The sequence below is a fragment of the Lissotriton helveticus genome, chromosome 6 (genome assembly GCF_964261635.1).
Source record: "Lissotriton helveticus chromosome 6, aLisHel1.1, whole genome shotgun sequence".
NCBI classification, from domain to species: Eukaryota; Metazoa; Chordata; class Amphibia; order Caudata; family Salamandridae; genus Lissotriton; species Lissotriton helveticus.
Window position 1 is genome coordinate 1,826,949,734 of NC_136067.1, and position 21,739 is coordinate 1,826,971,472.

A 21,739-nucleotide genomic window follows, 5' to 3' on the forward strand; every position below is an offset into this window, starting at 1 on the left:
AAGAAGAAGAAAGGGGATGATTAGAATGGAAAAGGAATAAGGATGAAGGTAAGGATTAAATATCATTAATTTTAAAGTAAATAAAAATTAAAAAGATGTAACGCTAACATAAATACATTAATAAAATAAATATAACATAGTTTATTTTTTGATTTTTTATTATTCAAAAATTAAAGAAAATTAGCATTTATTTTTATTGATTTTTTCATATATTTGTTATTTATTTACATGTAATATCCGATTTATAAACAAATATTAATATAATCAATAAATTACAGTATTAAATAGTCCTTTTTCAAACTTTGCAGTTTTCTATGACGTATTCACGTAAACGTAAATGTAAGCGGCCATTTTGAAGAGCATCGATGCAGGAAGCAGCTGGAAGCTGATCTACGTCCAGGTAGGGAACATTTCTAACTTTAAATATACATGTTTAGCTTAAAAAAGAATACATATATTGTAAAGAAAGGATAAGGAGAGGCTGCCGTTTTAGAATTTAAGTTTAAACTTGTAAAACAACATGTCGACGATCGTGTTATTAGTGTATGCCTGTGTCGGGTCGCAAACAGTATAGGTTTTGATTGAAAAAAATGAAAAGATAAATGATGTACATTACTATTTTTATTTATGAAATAATGAAATTGTAAATGCATTTTATTAAAAATTGAATCGATTTCCTTTCAATTATAAATTTGATAAATGTTGGAAGTACATTAATGAAAAATGCTTCTTCAATTTATTACTGTCATTTTGGTTAGGAACACTATCCAGAAATAATTTTGTTTGTATGCATTGTTTCTAAAAACTGTTATGAATGACATAGTTTGTATTATGTTAAGGTTGGAGTGATTATTTGTTTATTTTCACTTGGTTGGTCAGTAGGTTAAAAAAAGTTCATTCGGCTGCAAAAAGTAATATAGTACTTGTTTTGGTTTGGTGAATATGTTTTGTTTGGTTGGTAATTTCTTTTTGAATAGAATAAATAATGGCCGGTTATTTTTGTTTAAATTTGTAAATAGCTAGGGTTGTATAGTGAGAAAATGTTCTGGTAGGAGGTAGAAAAAAATGTAGGATGTTATTATAGTACTGTCATAATTTGCAAACATTTATTTTTTGCATGAATGTATAATGCAATTGAGTTTGATATATTTTTAAAAAATGTTTATATTGATCATTCTGGAGATTGAAATGATTTCATTTTTCAATACAGATAATTATGGTAGTATTTTATTCAAACTATGCATTTGATTTCAAAAAATAAATAAAAGGGTGTATTTAAAACACATCTGATTAGATATTTTTGGATTTAGAAAAAAAATTAATTTACAAATTTTTTTTGTATTTCTAACCAAATTATATTTGAAAATGATATCTAAATTTAAAGAAGCATTTAAAAATGTTTTCTATAGTTGAAAGGTTCGTACATAACAGTTTTTTGAAAAAATGCATTTTTAAAAAAAATAATATGCTTTAAGTTGTTTGCAAACTTGGAATGGTTTTTTAAAATTTGGAAAAAATGCTACTATTTATTTTTTCCTTTTCAATTTGGAATACTTGGGGTTATTCGGTGTTGTAAAAAAAAAAAAATTGTTATGGCAGGAAAAAGGAGAAAAAAAAAATAGGCTTACCCGATTAATATTTTTGGTTAATTTAAAAAAAATATAATATAGCCAATTGTAATTAGTGTTTTATTACATTTAGGGCAAAGCAGAAAAGTAAGGTCAAATATTTTTTTTAGAAACTTAGAATGTTAGCCACATTTTCAAGGTAGTCTAGAGCCACACAAAACGAAAACTGTTGCATTATACCCAATAGTCTTTCAGACATCTCCTTTGTTTTTTTTGTAACTCGCGGGTTTAGACTACCACTTAATGCTTGGAAAAGTCTCATTTCATGGAAACTTTGCTCCTTCTTCAAAGTTTCCAAAAATGAGTAGAAATTAGGGTGAGGTCTTCCAATTGTATGGTTGAAGGAGTTATGCCATCCCTCAATGGCATTATTTGTTTTAGCTTCTCCCTCTAAACAGCTCGTGTAACAGTTCCACCACTCCACATGAAAACGTGGTTTCCTTCTGCGACCCGATCTGCTTAGGTGCCCAATCCATGTGTCTTCAAAATAATTTAGGATGGGTGCCAATTTGTCTTCATTTTGATTGTAATATTCAGATTCAGTAATGGCAGTGTAGTACTCATCTACACTATCGGGAGGAACAAAACAAAGTGCTGTTAATTTTTTTAATTCAACTTGGAGTTTGCTGTCTGTGGAGTAATCTGTAACCAGGGATGTTTTCTGTAATTTACGCCAGAATGCCTGGGAAAAATGGAAAAAACAACCCTGAATTTGGGTATCCGTGTACGTTTTACTGATCACATTGATCATGCTCAATTCAAAATCTATTATTATTTTCCTAGGACTTTTTGTTGTTGTATTTTTAATAACTGATAAAAGTTCAGTGTAGGTTGCAGAAGTCTTATCAGGCAGCAAACTATATACTAAGGGGATCACATTATGGTTAATTTTAGCGTGAATTGTGTAAATTTGTAAGAATGGATGGGGTGTACTTTTAAACGTCCCATCCATCATCCAAATTTCACTATTTTCTAACTTTACAAGGTTGCGGGGAGTACTAAAAATTAGAATACACTTTTGAGGGTTTTCATTGTCATGGAGAAGGAAGGGTTCATTAGAAAAATAAATAGTTAGATCATGTGGAATAATAATGTCAGAAAAAGTATGAGGTGTTGTGGTTTGAGTGTTACTTGCCTGCTTTTGTCTTTGAATAATTCGCCCCAAATTAGGAATTATAGGCATATTACTAGCAACATGAGAGGGGACATGTTGTGCAACCTCTCTTAACATGGATCCTGTTGAATCATTGGAGGTGCTTGCTAGTTCTTTCATCTCGTTAATGATTTCCTTTACATCAATCTCCATTGCAGAGGCAGAGTGGTTGTGATCAGTAGTTTTGATAATGATATCATCATGGGTAACTGCTCTACCGCTGCAATGGGATGTGTAGTATTGCACACACCTCCAATAATTTCTAGGAAAACTTATCCTTTCTTTACAATATATGTTTCCTGCATGCTTAAGTAGTTTGTTTCCTTTTCTGGATTTGATGTAGGAAGCTCTTTCCTGAGTAAACATTATCTGTTGGGGGAAAAAATGTTTTAATTTTGTGTTTGATTAAACAAAAAAATCATAGAACTATATCTAACAGTTTCTCTGCTTCTGAATTTTTTAGGAATTTCAATTGTTAATCCTCCAGTTACTTTATTCTTGTCTTTTCCTAATGTTTCTCCTCTTTGCAGTAGAAATAGTCAATTTTGTTTTAAGAGTTTAGCACACTTTTCCTTCTGCTGATTTTTTATTGAGTTGAAATAGTATCTGTTTCTACCATACCATCCTACACTTTCACAACTGATGTACCAAATTGGAGTTAGAATATTATTTGATACCCCTACACCATCCAAGACTTTCACTTCTGTTGCACCTACCTGGAGTAAGAATAGTAATTGATACCCCTACACCATCCCACACTTTCCCTACTGCTACAATTACCTGGAGTTAGATTAGTAAATAATACCCCTACACCATCCTATACTTTCCCTACTGTTGCACTTACCTGGAGTTAGATTAGTAAATAATACCTCTACACCATCCTATACTTTCTCTACTGTTGCACTTACCTGGAGTTAAATTAGTAAATAATATCTCTATTCCATCCAAGACATTCCCTACTGCTGCACCTACCTGGAGTTAGAATAGAAAATATTACCCCCTTTACCATCCTAAACTTTCCCTACTGCTGCACCTACCTGGAGTTAGAATAGAAAATAATACCCCTTTACCATCCTACACTTTTCTTCATGCTGCACCTACCTGGAGTTAGAATAAGTTGCGTTGTAAAGGTTGTTCACCATAATTGATACCCTATACCATAGAACACTTTCCCTTGCAGTATGTGTTTTATATACCTTTTGGTTTGGTTTCTTTCTCTGTGGTCTGGTTTCTGCTCTGCTTTTTCTTTTCTTGGTGGCCTTTTGGGTTGTTGCCGTTTTGGGATACGGATTGTTATTTGGTGATCAGAATATTATTGTGAATTTCAAAAAAAATGAATATTGAAAAGGAAATGTTATTTAAATGTAAAATGTTTCTGTTGCAGTTAAAAATGTCAACAATACTGTGTATAATTTACATTTCTCTTTACTGTTCCTTTTATACTATACTAACCTTTCCCTGTTATTGCATTTTTTTGATGTTGGAATAGTATTTTATTCCCCTACACCATTCAACAATTTCCCTACTGCTGCACTTACCTGGAGTTAGAATATTAATTGATACCCCTACAACATCCCACACTTTCCCTACTGTTGCACCTACCTGGAGGTAGAATAGTAAATAATACCCATACACCATCCTATACTTTGCATACTGCTGCACTTACCTGGAGTTATATTAGTAAATAATATCTCTAATCCATTCAAGATTTTCTCTTCTGCTGCACCTTTCTGGAGTTAGAATAGAAAATAAAAACCCTTTACTATCCTACACTTTCCCTAGTGCTGCACCTACCTGGAGTTAGAATAGAAAATACTACCCCTTTACCATCCTACACTTTCCCTCATGCTGCACCTACCTGGAGTTAGAATAGTGATTGATACCCCTATACCATAGAACATTTTCTCTTGAAGTATGTATTTTATATACCTTTTCTTTCTTTGTGGTCTTGTTTCTCGTCTGCTTTTTCTTTTCTTAGGTGGATTTTGGGTTGTTGCCCTTTTGGGATTTGGATTGATCTTTGCTGATCAGAAGATTAATGTGAATTTCTAAAATAATGATTAAGGAAAAGGAAATGTTATTTAAATGTAAAATGTTTCTGATGCAGTTAAAAATGTCAACAATACTGTGTATAATTTACATTTCTCTTTACTGTTCCTTTTATACTATACTAACCTTTCCCTGTTATTGCATTTTTCTGATGTAGGAATATTATTTTATTCCCCTACACCATTCAACAATTTCCCTACTGCTGCACTTACCTGGAGTTAGAATAGTATTTGATACCCTACACCATCCTACACTTTCCCTACTGCTGCACCTACCTGGAGTTAGAATAGTAATTGATACCCCTACACCATCCCACACTTTCCCTACTACTACACCTACCTGGAGTTAGAATAGTACTTGATACCCCTACACCATCCCACACTTTCCCTACTGCTGCACCTACCTGGAGTTAGAATAGTAATTGATACCCCTACACCATCCCACACTTTCCCTACTGCTGCACTTACCTGGAGTTAGAATAGTAGTTGATACCCCTACACCATCTAAGACTTTCCCTACTGCTGCACCTACCTGGAGTTAGAATAATAAATACCCCTTTACCATCCTACACTTTCCCTAGTGCTGCACCTACCTGGAGTTAGAATAGAAAATAATACCCCTTTACCATCCTACACGTTCCATCATTCTGCACCTACCTGGAGTTAGAATAGTGATTGAAACCCCTATACCATAGAACTTTTTCTTTTGCAGTATGTATTTTATTTACCTTTTGGTTTGGTTTCTTTCTTTGTGGTCTGGTTTTTGCTCTGCTTTTTCTTTTCTTGGTTGGCTTTTGGGTTGTTGCCCTTTTGGGATTCGGATTGATATTTGGTGATCAGAAGATTATTGTGAATTTCTAAAAAAATGATTATGGAAAAGGAAATGTTAATTAAATGTAAAATGTTTCTGATGCAGTTAAAAATGTCAACAATACTGTGTATAATTTACATTTCTCTTTACTGTTCGTTTTATACTATATTTACCTTTCCCTGTTATAGCATTTTTCTGATGTTGGAATAGTATTTTATTCCCCTACACCATCCCACACTTTCCCTACTGCTGCACTTACGTGGAGTTAGAATAATATTTGATACCCGTACACCATCCTATACTTTCCCTACTGCTGCACCTACCTGGAGTTAGATTAGTAAATTATACCCCAGTACCATCCTACACTTTCCCTACTGCTGCACCTATCTGGAGTTAGAATAGAAAATAATACCCCTACACCATCCTATACTTTCCCTACTGCTGTACCTTCCTGGAGTTAGAATAGTAATTCTAACCCCTATAATATACCACACTTTGCCTACTGCTGCTTCTTCCAGGAGTTAGATTAGTAATTCTTACCCCTACAACATCCCACAGTTTCTCGACTACTGCACCTTCTTGGAGTAGGAATAGTATTTGTTACCATAACAATATTCCACACTTTCTCTACTGCTGCACCTTCCTGGAGTTAAAATAGTTATTCTTACCCCTACACCATTTCACACTTTCCTTACTGCTGCACCTTTATTGACTTCTCTAAATTATTTTTATCTCTACACTTTTTATTCTTTATGAATCTTTTCTTCATTAATAACTAAATTTAAAAATGCAGTTATGTTAATAATAAAATATTTACCTTCTTTAAAAGTTGACGTTTCAATTTTCCGAGTAGAAAGTAGCTTTTTATTTTATCGAAATAGAATTTCTCTGTGAAAATCAGATTAAATATATATGGATTTAAAAATGTATTTTCGTTTAATTTGTTTAGAATTGTCATTTTTAAAAATTCGAAAAGTACCTTCAAATTATTCTTGAAGAGGAGTGTTGCTTCTGTAGCAAAATCCAATTTATTTAAACTGGGATTTTTCGTCACAGTTTATAGTAGTTCGACTTATAAAAAAAATGTAACATTTTGTGATGTGTGAAAATTAATATATGTTTATTTCATTGAAAATAATTTTAAATAATAAACACTTTTATTTAGATTTTAATCTGCTTTAAATATATAGGGTTTTTTATTTATGGATATATGTATCCATAATTATAGTAATATCTTGGTGCTATAATATTTTCTTTAAATAAGAAAAACAAACTTATTAGGGGCAGCCTTTTAATTGTTTCTAGAAAACATTTGTGACATTAGTTTTAGTAACTTACTTGTATTACGAGAAATAATGCTCCTGAAATCTATTCGGATCTTATCTTGATGAAGACGTCAGAGGGTCAGCTTTTGGCGTCTGGTCACTCTGGGAGTTAAGAATCAACTGTTTTAAAAATGGTGTCTGGCTCGTATTTATAAGTTTTTGTCAGTGTCATTGTTATTTTTAAGAAACACAGCGTTGGTAATATTTTTTAAGTATGAATTACTACTGTGGAAAGTTATAATTTAAAACTTCGTGTAAAGAGATGTTGTTTTCACTTTATCGTTCCATTTTGGCATCCATTTTGAAAGTAGTGTTGTGGTATTATATTCATGGAAAGAGTTGTAGGACATATTTAGGAACTACACAGTTTAAAATGCCGACTATGTGTATGTATAATGTCTCTGTTTACGAATAATTATTTTCTTTCATACTAATATATTTTAACTTAATTTTATTATAATTTTAGTTGCCTTTGTAAAATTTTCAACAGTTACGATTACATGAGTATTAATTTTTAATACTCGGGTATTAATTTTAATACTCGAGTAATAATTTTAATAAAATCGTTGCATTTTTTTAAATTAACGTTCAGTTTTTCTCAACATTTTAAAACACACGTCCCCACCCAAAACCCCTAGTTTCCCTGCATCCCGTGCCAGGTATTATTTTACAAAAAAAAAAAAAAAAAGTTATTTTAGAGTTGTAAAGGTATGCGTTGTAAATGATTTCGTTGTAATAGCACTTTACTATTATTAACACTATCTCGCGTTGTAATAGTATTCGTTGTAAAAACATGCGTTGTAAAAGTATTTGCGTTGTTAAAATTGCGTTGTAAAGCCATGCGTTGTAATAGTATGCGTTGTAACGTCATACATCCGTATAAGTGGTGTGGGAGGGGCTGCTAGAGGGCGCAAATCTGGCAATACATCAGGCCAGTGTAAGCGGGAGGGGTTTTCCAGGGGGTGGGGGAGGGTAGGGGTAGGGGCACTCAGGGTGGAGGGAATTTTTATATCCTCATAGGTCAGCCCTCTTACAGATTTCTTTAAGGTTTGGTTATGGTTATTTCCAGGTTTTATGCTGCCAGAATTCGCTTTTGAGTAGGCTTGGGAGTTTTGACAACGGGTGGGAGCAGGGTGAGGAGAGGGATGTGTTGACATGACCTCCTTCCAATACTTATCCTGGAATGTCAATGGCCTTCGCACGAGGGGTAGAAGAGATCGAATCCTTCAATACTTGAGAGACTCCCCTGCGCAGGTCATTGCCATACAGGAGACACATCTCCTCAAAGCAGAGACTATCGATCTATTAAAAAAACAGAAATGGATCGATAAATTTGTATGTACAGATCAAACAGCAAATATAAGAGGGATCCTCTTTATTTTTAAGAAACATGCAAAGGCCCAAATATTGGAGTATAAAGAGGATCATAGCGGGAGATGGCTCCTACTAAGAGTTTAGTTAGGTGGTTTGATCTGTTCATTGGTGGGCTATTATGGCCCAAACCATGTCGATCCATCCTACCTAGATACTATTTGAAGCCACCTGGTAACCTCCCCGGACCCTGTTATTTGGGTTGGGGACTTTAATATAGTGCTAAATCCTAAACTTGATAAGTTGCCCAACTCTAGAGCCTGCGTGTTTTCTAAATCAAGACAAATCCTTGTGTCAATAATGGCACAGCTAGGTCTAGCGGATATATTGAGAGAAAGGGCAGGCAACAAACTGGGGGTTAATCTTGACCCGGAACCTTAAATACAAGCATAAGTCCAGAATCGACCACGCACTGTTTAGTTTTTGTCTCAAAGACTCGTTAGGGGAGATAGTATATCTCCCCCCCCCCACAACTCCCATCACTCCGCTGTCCTTTTTAGTTTAAAATCCGGCCAGCAGATTAGACATGCCTCATGGTCCTTCGACCGGACTATTTTATTAGAGGATGCCGAAAATACTTTCCTAATAGCTGAGTCTAAACTTTTTCTGCAGGTTAATCTTGACTCTGCAGATATCTCTACCGTGTGGGATGCTCTGAAAGCCTTTTGGAGAGGCTGTATAACTAACAGAGCCTCTCACAGACGGAGGATATACAGAGAGAATATTGGAAATCTCGAATTGGAAATGAATTCTATTGAACAAAAGCTCGGCACCTCTATAGGCTCAAAAGTTGAGCAAGAGAAGCTGGCTACTTTAAAAAAGCAACTTGACAATATTCTACAAGAAAGGGTTGCCAGGAGATGGGAGGCAAGTAAAATCTCACACTTTGAATTTGGGGAGGCAGCAGGCAGGGTTCTGGCTTGGAAAATCAAATCGAATCAAGCACAAAACTATATTAGAGAGATAAAGGTGGAAGGTGAAGCATCGGCCCGGACCTCAAATTCTGATATTGGGAGTGCCTTTCAGGATTTCTTTCAGGCTATCTATAAGGAGGACATCCACGATGGCCATATCACAAGGGATTCTTTGCTTGATAAAACTTCCTTGCCGACTCTCTCACTTGAGCAAAGTAGGTGCTTGGAGATTGAAATATCAGAAGCAGAAGTGAGGAAAGCCATCGGACAAGTTAAGCGAGGGAAGGCGGCCGGCCCTGCCGGTCCACCAGGAGAACTTTATCGTGTTTTAAGTGAAGCTATAATACCAACTCTGACAACCCTTTTTTAACAGTATTCTCTTGATGGGTGAGGACCTTCCAAAGTCATGGAGTGAAGCAACAATAGTCTTGATCCTCAAACCAGGGAAAGATCCGACTGAGTGCGGATCCTACCGCCCAATTTCACTCCTGAACAACGACTATAAAATCTTTGCCGCCATTATGTCTAATAGGTTGGGAAGTGTAATAGGCTCAATCATTCATCAAGATCAAAAAGGGTTAATAAAAGGGCGTCAGTTAGCCGACCTTACGCATGATTTAGTTGGGGCCATAGATATTGGCTCTACCTTCTCTCTTTCTTTGGCCACCCTCACTTTAGATGCAACCAAGGCCTTTGATAGGGTGAATTGGCCCTATCTGGCTGCGGTTTTGAAAAAATTCAACCTCGGAGCTTCTGCTGGGTTATAGCTCTCATGTATAAGGCCCCAGTAGCTAGACTACTTGTCAATAATGTTTTGACGGAGGCCTTTAAAATTACAAGGGGCACAAGGCAGGGCTGCCCGCTCTCCCCCCTTCTTTTTAATCTGTACATCGAGCCGTTTGCTCAGGTTCTAAGAGAAGAGGTCAACATTCCTTCCTTTAACACCTTCGCTGCGGTGGCTATTCCGCTGCAGCGCTAAGGGGGCGGGGGGGTCGCGCGTCGCGCCCATGCTGGTGACGGAAATGCTCCGTCACCAGCCTCGGTTAAGCTGTGCTCATGACGGGGCGGTTCCGTTATGGCCCCGCCCTCTCAATAGAACGTGCCGCGCAGGCGCGTCGCGCGGGCCATGACGGAACCGCTCCGTCATCAGCACAGAGCTACCGCGGCTGATGACGGAGCGGTTCCGTCATCAGCGCGGAAGGGGTTAAATTCGAATGGTGGGAAAGGCGGGTAGCCCTCTATGCAGACGATATTCTTATTTTTACATCTGACCCGGATTTAGCGTTCCCTACAGTGATTAAACGGGCGGAGGAGTTCGGACGGGTCTCTGGGTACGTGGTAAACGAAAGTAAAACTGAAATAATGGCCTGGAATATCACCAACACACAACTTGACGTGGCCTCCTCCATGCAATATCTTGGAGTTCGTATCACTCAAGAGGTTGGGAACATAACGCAAAATAACATCGACCGGGTCTTTAAAGAATGTCAGAAGAAACTAACATCTTGGGCCTACCTCCCATTATCCAAACTAGGGAGGATAAACCTAGTGAAGATGTCTATTCTCTCTAAATATATATTTAGCTTTAACACCATCCCCCTGGCCCTTGATACTAAACAACTAGACAAAAGTCAGCAGGAGATTAACTCCTTTATCTGGAAATATAAAGCCACTAGATTGGCATGGAAGAAGTTGAGACGGAGGAGGGAAAAGGGTGGGCTGGCATTACCCGACTTGCAGTACTATGCATGGGCCTTTCAGTTGTCGCATTCTAGAATGCTTTTGAAAACACCATCTAGTTCATCGAGAGGAATAATGTTTCAGGCCATGCTAGTAGGGGCTGACCTACCAACTGACGGATTTCTGTTTAAGTTTGGGGACCACAAATTTCTCAAAAAAGTCAAATTAAAAATTCTCCAATCTATGGCTAGAGTCTGGGTGCAGAGTAAAAAGAAAATAGGGCTTTCTTATTTTTCAAATCTTGCACCTTTGTGGGACTCTCCCGGTTTACCATCGTGTCTACAGGACAGTCTGGCAACTGCTGTGAAGGATGCTGGGATTGCAAGGTGGGGAGATCTGCTGGCAGGGGGCTCAATGGTGTCATGTGAGGAGTTACGGGATAGGGTAGGCCCAGGATTATCTAGGTTTAAACATATGCAGCTTGATAGTTGGGCTCAGGCTTTGTGTAAGAAAGGCGTCCCCCTGGGGAAAGTCAGCAACCTGGAACACTAGTTGGTGGTAAGGCAAGGGGGTGGTAAAGAGGTTGCACTTTGGTACTGGAGTATTTTGGAGGAGGCTGATGGGTATTTTATCCTCCCCGATGAACTGGGGGGGGTGAGCTGGATCTCCAGTGTGAGCAGTTATGGATTAATTAATTCACCCTCTTGTATAAAATTGTTAAACCAGCATGGCTGAGGCGCAACCACCTCTTCACAGTACATCGTGCTTACCTCTCTCCCCTAAGGCTATCAAAATTCCAGCCAGGAAAGACATGCAACAAATGCAATCTCCCTGAAGCATCAGACGTGCATATGTTTAAAGACTGCCCCCCATTCGCATATTTTGGGAGAAAGTAAAATCGTCGCTGGACTCTATTCTCAATACCTCATTGACTATTACTCTGCCATTAATTATTTTTGGCATAGATGAAAACATCTCCGGCCAGGCAAGATCTTTCCTTTTTTACGCAATTCTTTTAGCAAAAAGACAAATCTGCAAGTTTTGGGTAGACACAGTTGCACCAACGCACTCAGGCTGGTTGACGTCCCTATATGAAACATCTAAGGTGCACCAACGCACTCAGGCTGGTTGACGTCCCTATATGAAACATCTAAGGTAGATTTGGCTAGAACCTGTAGTAAAAAAAAATTGGCTTTTTGGGACCTATTGGTACAGTGGAGATAGGATTTCCGTATTTTTTTTCCCTGGGTCCTATGATTATGCCTCCTTCACTCCATTGACCTTTTGTCATCGGTCTCCCCGGTAACTGTAATGGTCCAACAGGTTGAAATATATCTTGATGGAGTAAGTTCCATCCCCCTCTCTTTTTGGATTCTTCCTCCGCCAATCTGTCAATCGTGTCCCGGAATGAGAAATAATCTAAAATCTTGTGTTTCTCAAGTTAATGACACGTAAGGTGGTCGGTGTTTTCTTAAAGAGGGCAAGGCAAATGAGCTGACTACTACTGCCGTCCGGAAGGCGAATGGTATCTCTCCACCCTGAAAGATATGATTAGCAAGTTCAGGACCACCCTGTAAGATATGATTAGCAAGTTCAGGACTTAATATTGAACTAAAGGTTTTGAAAAATCCTGCAGGTAGCCCATCTTCTCCACAAGCTTTACCATTAGCCATAGATTGCACTATATCTTCTATTTCATTTAATGTAGGACAGGTGGCCATATCCTGACTTCGATTTGCCTGTAATTTTGGAGTGGGGAATCTTCTAAGGAAGTCCTTTAATTTTGACATATCAACCTCTTGAATAAATGAGTAAACTGTTTCATAATGTTTTAAAACTCTGTCTGTATTTTTTCTTCATTTGTGATACAGATTTTAGTAGTTTTATCTGCCAGAGCAGTAATTCTGTTCTGTACCTGTCTATCTTTTATTTGACAGGCTAAAAGTTTACCTAAAAACTCACCCTCCTCATAAACCCTTTGAAGATCAGCAGAATTGGCCACATACACTAATATTGATTTATTCTTACTAGTTTCCTCCCTTATTTATTGTTTATTTGCATCCCTCGAATGGTTTAGATCATTCTTGACAGGAAGATCCTTCCATATCTCTACTCCTCCCTTCCTGTCTCAAGCACATCCAATTGAGCAGGGCATCCCCCAGGACTCGGCATTGAGGCCTACACTGTTCAATCTCTATGTTCAGCCACTTGCTACTGTCGCCAGGCAATGGGACCTTACTATGGTCTCAAATGCTGATGACACGCAGCTAGTGGTTGCACTTTCGGATGGCTCAAATCAGGATGCCCTCAAGTTCAAAAATGGGCTTGCTGCGGTGGCAGACTGGATGACGTCTAAATACCTACAGTTGAACGCTAATAAGACCGAGGTCCTGATACTCGGTAAGAACACCGAGTTATGGGGGGACCACTGGTGGCCCACTGTCCTAGGTAAGACCCCTGTACCCAGAAATGAGGTCAAGAACTTGGGGGTATGCCTAGACCCCTCGCTCTGTTTCTGTGGCCATACTAAAAAAGTTGCGGCAACTTGTTTTGGCATCCTGCATGGCATCAAACCAATTTTAAAGTTCTTTGACACATCCACTAGGCAGCTGATAATTCAGTCCACCATTCTTTCCCGTCTGGATCACGCCAGCTCCCTATTCTTGGGGGCTAATCAAGCCGAAATCATCCGGATGCAGCGCATTCAGAACGCAGCTGCCAGGGCCCTAGTCGGCCTTCCGAGGTTCTGCTCTGCCACCGATACCATCCAGAAGCTTCACTGGCTCCCGGTGGCACAAAGGTTTCAATTTAAGACGTTGTGTCTGTCCTTTAAAATCCTGAAGCTGGCCACTCCTAAAATCCTCGAAACTCGCTGACTCTATACGTCCCATCTCGCCCTTTGCACTCCATTGGGCAGCCCTTGGTGCCTCGTTTTAAGCGCTGTAGAGCGGGAGGTCCTTCCTTCCGCTATTTGGCAGCAAAACTGTGGAATACGCTTCCGATCCGCATCCGAGCACTGAATGACCTACTGTCTTTCCGGAAGGCAGTTAAAACTCATCTCTTCCCTCTCAAAAAATAATAATTCTCCTGGTATTTGTATTACTGAACCTCTATAGCTGCTTTCCTCTTTGCTGCTGTAAAGCGCCGGGACGCCCCTTTGCTGGGGCAGCTGAGCGCTATATAAGTAGTTATAACATAACATAACATAACATCCATAATCGCTAATTCCAAATGTGCTCTTTGTGCATTTTGATGGCGTCTAGCTGCTATATCGTTGGTAGTAATATAACCTTGAATAGTAGCTTCAAAGCCTCCCAGACATTTTCTACCTTAGCTGTGTTCATGTTCAGGTGAAAAAAACTTTCTATTTTATTTTAGATTTCCTTGCACTAATCTTCATCCTCAAGATTAACTCTATCAAATGACCATTTAAAAGATTGCTTACCCACCCCAACTCCTGATATCTCCAATTTTACTAAAGCATGATCACAGAAGCTATTTTGAATATATGAGCAATTAACTACACTTGGATTTCGAGAAGATAAAAAATAATCCAATCTAGCAGCTGTTTTATATTTGTCCGAAAAACATGAATATTCTCTTTTATTTACAAATGTTGTTTTTTAATTAAATCCCCAAGCTCTGTTTCAAAAGGGTAATCAATTATTCAGTTAGCAAAGGTATTTGCTAAATATCTGTTTTTACCTAACAGTTGTGTAGTAGCATAATTTGTTCTTTACAGAGGTCAAGAGCATCACCCTCCAGCCTCTTTACAGTGGTCAAGAGCATCACCCTCCAGCCAAGGCAGTCCAGTGTCCTGAGAGACATGCAGAGCCTGTGCGATCTGTTTCTTTGTTTGTCTCTCATTCCCATTCCACCTCCCCCTTGGGATTTTTCACTAGGGCATTGGGAATACCATTCAGTGCTACCAAGGAAAGGTTTTTTGTGGAAGTCGGGTTCCATTGTCACCCCATCGGAACTTCCCCATGTTCAGGTGGCTCATGACAGAAGGGCAAGCTGCAAAACCTGAAAATTCCATTTGGGTAACATCGACTGCGACTGTATTGACACACAAGACCTGGCCCTGGCCCTAGCCGCAGCTCAAGAGACAGGGATGTCACTAAGGTACTTCAGGAGTTACAGAGAGTCCAGAAGCTTAGGAGTAGAATATCGAGCTACAACAAGAACTGGAAAGAAATATGTCATGAAGCAGTCCCTGGGGCTCCTCCTTAGGGACAAGCACCTGCTTTCACGACAAGGTTGGGAGCCATGACAAAACATCTGTACCTACACGAGTAAACCAAACCTCCACCACGCCATTGCAGGTTTCTGTAGCCATGTCTAATCTTGTTCCTCTAGCCACCCTGGAACATTTCTTTGGGGAAAGCTCTATATCAGTCAGTGTCAAATGCATTTTCTATGTAAGCCCAATGCCTTTCCTTCTGATGCAACTAGGGTAGCTTTTGCCATATTCTATTTAGGGGGTTTAGCGGCCAATTTGTCAATGCCAATATTATATGATTGGCAAGCCTTTAAAATAACAATGACGTATCTTTTCTCAAAACACGATTTTGTGTAATTAAAAGCGATAATGAACTCTTAAATCTGTGGCAAGGGTCAAAAGATTTACTCACATACATCACTACTTTTAATCAGCTTCTTGCTGAAACCAGCTGGCCCGACGAGAAGAGGACATCCCTCTTCTATCCAGGGTTGAGATATGACCTTAAAGATACATTATCTCATACTGTTGACCTTTCTGAAGAATATTCAGAATTTGTTGAGTTTGTAGTTAGACTTGATCATCGCTTGGGAGAACTTAAGGGGGAGGGATCACATACTGAGCCAAAGGTAGTTTTGGTTAAGTTTGAGCGAAAAGAACCTGAGACCAAAACCTTAGAACCAGAACCAATGCAAATAGGCAGCACCAAGTGACCTTTGTCAGTTGAAGAAAAATAGCAAAAACGCAAAATGAATTTGTGTCTCTATTGTGTAAAAGCTGGGCATTTTTATTGAGACTTTACTGCTCGGCCCAAAAAGACCTAAGACTATAGCGAGTCTTCAAGTCTCTGAAAAGCAGGAAAACTTACTCTCTTGACTGGGATGGAAATCACGTTGTTGAGAGTACCTGAGCTACAGATCTCCCACTACTTAGCCAACACAGTATCCCAAATACCACGTCATTTTACCATCCAAGTTACCCTAATTTTAGGTACACAGCGGAGACAAGTTCTATCTATGGTCCTTGATTTTGGAGCCACTGGTAACATTTTTTGACCTGACAGTAGCTGAGAAACTTGGAATTCCACGAAATTTCCAAAGCTAAACTTGAGCCAGTGCGAGTGGTAGATAGGTCAGAACTATCTTCTGCAGTTATTAAGTTTCAAACTGTGCCTTTAATCTTATTCTGTGATAATGGTCACACCGAAAAGCTTAGTTTTGATCTATTGACACTGCAACTTTTGGAGTTATCCTGGGAGTACCCTGATTGTCTTGCCATAACCCTATGATTGACTGGATACTTCGACGGTGACTTTATATTCCTCTTATTGTCAAAGTAATTGCTACCAAGAAGCCACAGTTGATTGGGTTCCACGGCTGTATTGTGTGGAAACCTCATCAACTGCCACAACTCCAGAATGGCCTATTGTCTATCAGGAGTACCATAATGAGTCTACCCTGTAAAGGCTATTCAGCTACCAACACACCGATCTTTTGATTGCCCCATAGATTTAATTCACGGTGATCCCTTCCCCTAGAGTATGGTCTATGCGCTCATAGAACCTGAAACCCAATATCTGAAAAAATACTTAGCTGAGCTCTTACAATTAGGCTTTATTCGACATTCCACATCTCCAATTTCCTCGCCTCTGTTTTTTGTGCCCAAAATGTCTGGAGAGTTAAGAGCTTGCATTGATTATAGGACAATAAACAAAGCCACAATAAAAAAACAAATATACTCTGCCACTCATTCCCATGTTGTTAGACCAAACAAGACACTCAACTATTAACACTTAGCTAGACCTCCAAGGAGTGTACCATCTAAGGGCGATGAATGGAAATTGGCATTATAAACTAAGTTCGGGCTGTTTGAATACACTGTTATGCCCTTTGGCCTGTGTAGTACCGCAGCGGCTTTCCAATATTTTGATAATAAAGTCCTCTGAGAATTCCTGGATGTATATGTAGTCGTCTACATTGACCAAATACTCATTTATTCTAGGAAAGAACATATCCAAAATGTTTGTGCGGTCCTTCAAAGAATCCGAGAGAATTCCTGATTTTCCAAACTAGAGAAGCGTACTTTTCACGCTCACACAGTAGAATTTCTTGGTCACTATGGATCCCGGAAAGGTGAACGCCATTTAAGAATGGCCTGTGCAAACAACTATTAAAGAACTGCAGCGATTCTTAGGTTTTGCCAAATTTTATTGGAGCTTTATTCAGGACTTCTCTGAGACTGTTGCCCCCATCACTCACTTGCTAAAAAAGGGACAGACGTTATCTGGACTCCTGCAGCAGTTTAAGCATTTAAACAGTTGAAGGAAAAGTTCACTACAGCTCCAGTCTTACAATATCCCGACCCAGACCAACCCTTCTTTGTGGAAGTGAATGCTTCCCAGGTGGCCATAGGGGCAGTATTGTCTCAAAAAGTCCAAAGAGGGTCAGTTAGACCCAGTAGCTTACTAAAAAAGGCTTCTCCAAGCAGAGCAAAATTATACAGTGCCGAGAGGGAATTATTGGCAATCAAACTAGTTTTTGAGGATTTGCGCCACCATTTGATGTGGGCAAAAGATACTGTCATCATTTTCACTGACCATAAGATTTTGCAATTCTTCAGTTCAGTGTAAGCTCTAACCCCACAACAAATGTGCTGGCTACATTTTACTTTATTATCCTGTACCGCCCTGGAACAAAACAATTGCAATCCAAGATCCTCTCCAGATTAAGTCACACTCCTGCATGCAAAACTGACCAACGGTCTACTGAAATAATACCTGCTGATAAAATCATAGCAACCACCTTAGACAGTGATTTCTACCCAGAAGTCTGTCAAGCAGCCCAAGATCTGCCTTCAAACAATTAGCTTGACCAACCAGAAAATGTCATAAAAGACGGACTTCCCTATCAGAAGGGCGGACTATTTCTACCAATTCAGAGAACAAGTCTTACAATGGACTCATGATTCCTCTTTAGCGGGTTATCCAGGGAGCTACAAGACCTTGAGAAACTGTCAAAAATATTTTGGGTGGGAATCAATGCATAAGGATGTGATAAATTATATAACTGCATGCCCTACTTGTGCACAAAACAAATCCACGCATCAGACACCAGTGGGTCCTTTACAGCCGCTTCCCATTCCACCACATCCCTGGCAAACGATAAGCTTAGATTTAATCACAGATCTACCACCTTCCCATGTGTACACCACTATTTTGGTATTTGTTGATAAACTATCAAAAAAGAAGAATTCAGTACCTTTTTTCTTCAACACCTCGATAAACTGCATGGACTTCCCACCAATATTAGCTCCAACAGAGGGGTACAATTCACTTCTCAATTTTGGAAAGCCCTTTGGAAACTCTTTAAGCTTTACGTTGCCCTCTCTTCAGCCTACCACCCCGAATCTAAGAGGCAAACTGAAAGGGTAAATCAATCTTTGGAACAAATCCTACATTGAATTTTAACCTCCACCAATCGTCAAGGGGACTTAGTCCTCCCACTGGCCTAATTTGTCTACAATAACAGAGCACACTCAGCCACACCCTGCTCGCCCTTTTATTTCCTTACTGGTTATAAGCCTAGGGCACTACCGATCATCCCAGACACATCTCTAGTTCCTGCAGGTTACAGAGCATGTTCAGACTCCACAAAAGATCCGAGAAGATGTTAAACATCATTTAACAAAAGCTAAGCAGGCAATGAATTTCAGGCAGATAAACATCACATCGCTACCCCTCCATACAAAGTAGGGGATTTAGTCTGGTTATCAACACGAAATATTGAGTTGGAAGGATCATGGAAATTACAACTGAAATTCATTGGCCCATTTCCCATCCCAAAATACTTAACCCAGTTTCTGTGAAGTTGGATTTACCCCCCGAATATACTATCTATCCAGTATTCCATGTTTCCCTTTTAAAACCCCATAAACCCACTTCTTGACCTGATTCCCCTCCTCCTCCAATATCAGTACAGGGTCATCTTGAATATGAAGCGCAACACATTCTTGATGCAAAAAGGATACAGGGACGTTTATATTATTTGATTGCTTGGAAATAATATGACTCTTCGGAAAACTCTTAGGAGCCCACATCTTTTGTTCATGCCCTCGTTTGATAAAACGATTTCATGCCTTACAGCCCACAAAGCCCCGCCTTGTCAAGCGGACTTTGGGAGGGGCGTCTGTCATGCCCCAGTTGTCCTGTTCCAGCCCTCTCTGTCCTGTCATTGTCCCTAGTGGGGCTCCATCCCTTATTAAGACATTACTTGGAGTAGGAATTCTCTAATAGCAACAGTAGTGTACCCGCAAGTAGGTTTTTTTTTGTTGCCCCTACGATGGCTCTTGACCCTTAAAAGAAGAACAAGTTTGTATGAGATATTTATGTATTTACAGGTGTTATTGTATATGCCACTGATTCCCTACACTGCCAGTAATTGTTGATGACTCACTAATTGTTTCCTGCCAGTAATTGTCGATGACTCATTGATTATTTTCCTGCCAGTAATTCCAGATGACTCACTAATAGTTTTGTTGCTGGTAATTGGGGCTGACCCATTGATTTGTAATTACTGATGACTCCCTGATTGGTTCCTGCCGGCCCCAATCTAATTTCCGATGGCTCATCTGCACCACACTTCGCACCGATCTATTTAAACCCCCCAAACTCTGGAACGAGCACTTGGCCGTGCCGCTGAAACCCACTCCCCTGAGCTCTGGACTTTTCCTGCTTCGAATTCTGTCCACCATCTCACAGCTCCAGCTCTTCTTATCGCAGCAACTCCGGTTGTCTTGCTCGTCACCCGGCCTGGCTCAGCATCTTCCTGGCGCCCACGGCAACCACTCAGATCTAGGAACTTCTTCCAGCTGTGCTCCTCGTCCCCATTCTGATTCAATCTTCCTACAGACAAAGACAAAGGAAGAAATAAAAAACAAGAATAACTCACCACAGAATCTCCCCCTTCTCCCCCTCTCCTTTCTCTTGCCTTGACATTCTTTTTAACAAATTAGCAAAAAATTCACTGACCATGGCACCCACTTTCCCCAACTCAATCTGGTCGCTGTGAGTTGATGGTCACTTTTTAAAGTGTTTTTTAACCATTCCAAGATGGCTGCTGTTTGTGTGCATGCTTGATGACCCCTGTTTGTGTGAATGCATGATGACCATCAGAGAAAATGGCAGACCTAATAGGTCTTCAACTGTTAACACAGCTGAGACCTACTGGATTTTCCAAATATTGTTTTACCTAGCACTCAGTTTGTGACAGCAATAAAGACACTAGACCTTTTACAGTCACCTAAAGACAAATATCCAGTATGCGGGTAACCTCAGACACATGAAAAGTCCTGTTGGATCATTTCTGCTTTACTTAAAATAGGGTACCACAAATACTGTTCATATACTGTTCATCAGCTTGTGGTCTCAAATAGAACCAGGGAAGTCTTAGTCACTGATCCTTTTTAGGTCGAGCCTAGACAGCGCTTGCGCTGTCTGGAAGATCTGTTGTGTGCACTTTTTGGGCTCTGGAGATCAGCCCTTGGACTTGTCTGCTTCCATTTTTGCTTAGGGACTATTTCTTCTGTTCAACTGCCTCTATTTAACTGTCTTGATAGAAAACGACCGGTAGAGGTCAGTAGAATACGAGAATTGCTTCCTGCTTAGGGACATTCTTTGTTTTATTTTTGTGGCAACTGCCTCTATTTAACTTTCTTGATAGAAAACGACCAGCAAGGGTCAGTACCAGAATCACTTTAGCATTCCCTAGATTCCAGGCCATAGAAACTTGTCTTCCAAAAGCACCCGGAGACAATACATTTTTTTTTCAAATCTTCTATTCAGCTATGTGACCACCGAAGGCCCCAATTTTATATTAAAAACAGAGTTTTGGTCTGTACAATTTCCTGCTGATAGGCAATATTTCTCCCAAAGTGTTCCCATACCTGGCATGTTCCTCAGTTTGGTGCTTACTTTCCCTCCATGTTAAAGAACACTAGATGTTTCAGCACTCATGCTAATGTGCTGCATAGCTAAATACATATAAGGCCCCAAAGACGAGGCCGATTGCATTGCAAATGCTTGTTTTATGTACAATTCTTGCAGAAGCATCTTTGAAACATCGTAACTGACAGGTTCAAGACATGGTGATGCAGGCTCTTTAATAAACATTTGCAAAATGTAAAAATAAGAGTGACCTAAGTTTGAAATAAATACAGCTTATAGTTCCTGTGCAAAAACATTTTAGAAAGACCTAGAGGGACATGGGGGGGGACACACAGGAATGGAACTTTTCAGTGCAATTGCATAGTGCTACAGATATTAACTAACCAATTACAGTAGCATATATTACATTCACCCAAATTTGCAATAGTTTTATTTTTTAAAGCATGTTACCCGACATCTTAATTCCAGTGCGAGTTTACTCTTCAATTGGTCCCTGTTGCAAATAGCCCTTGATCTGCAGATAGTTTTAGGAGACTTTCAATAATGAAGCAAATTGAAATTGAGGGCCTAAAAGCTCTTGCATTGTTGTTATGCTTGATTCCTTCTTATTTATGTGAACCTGATGGCAATATTGTTTTCCTGCTTT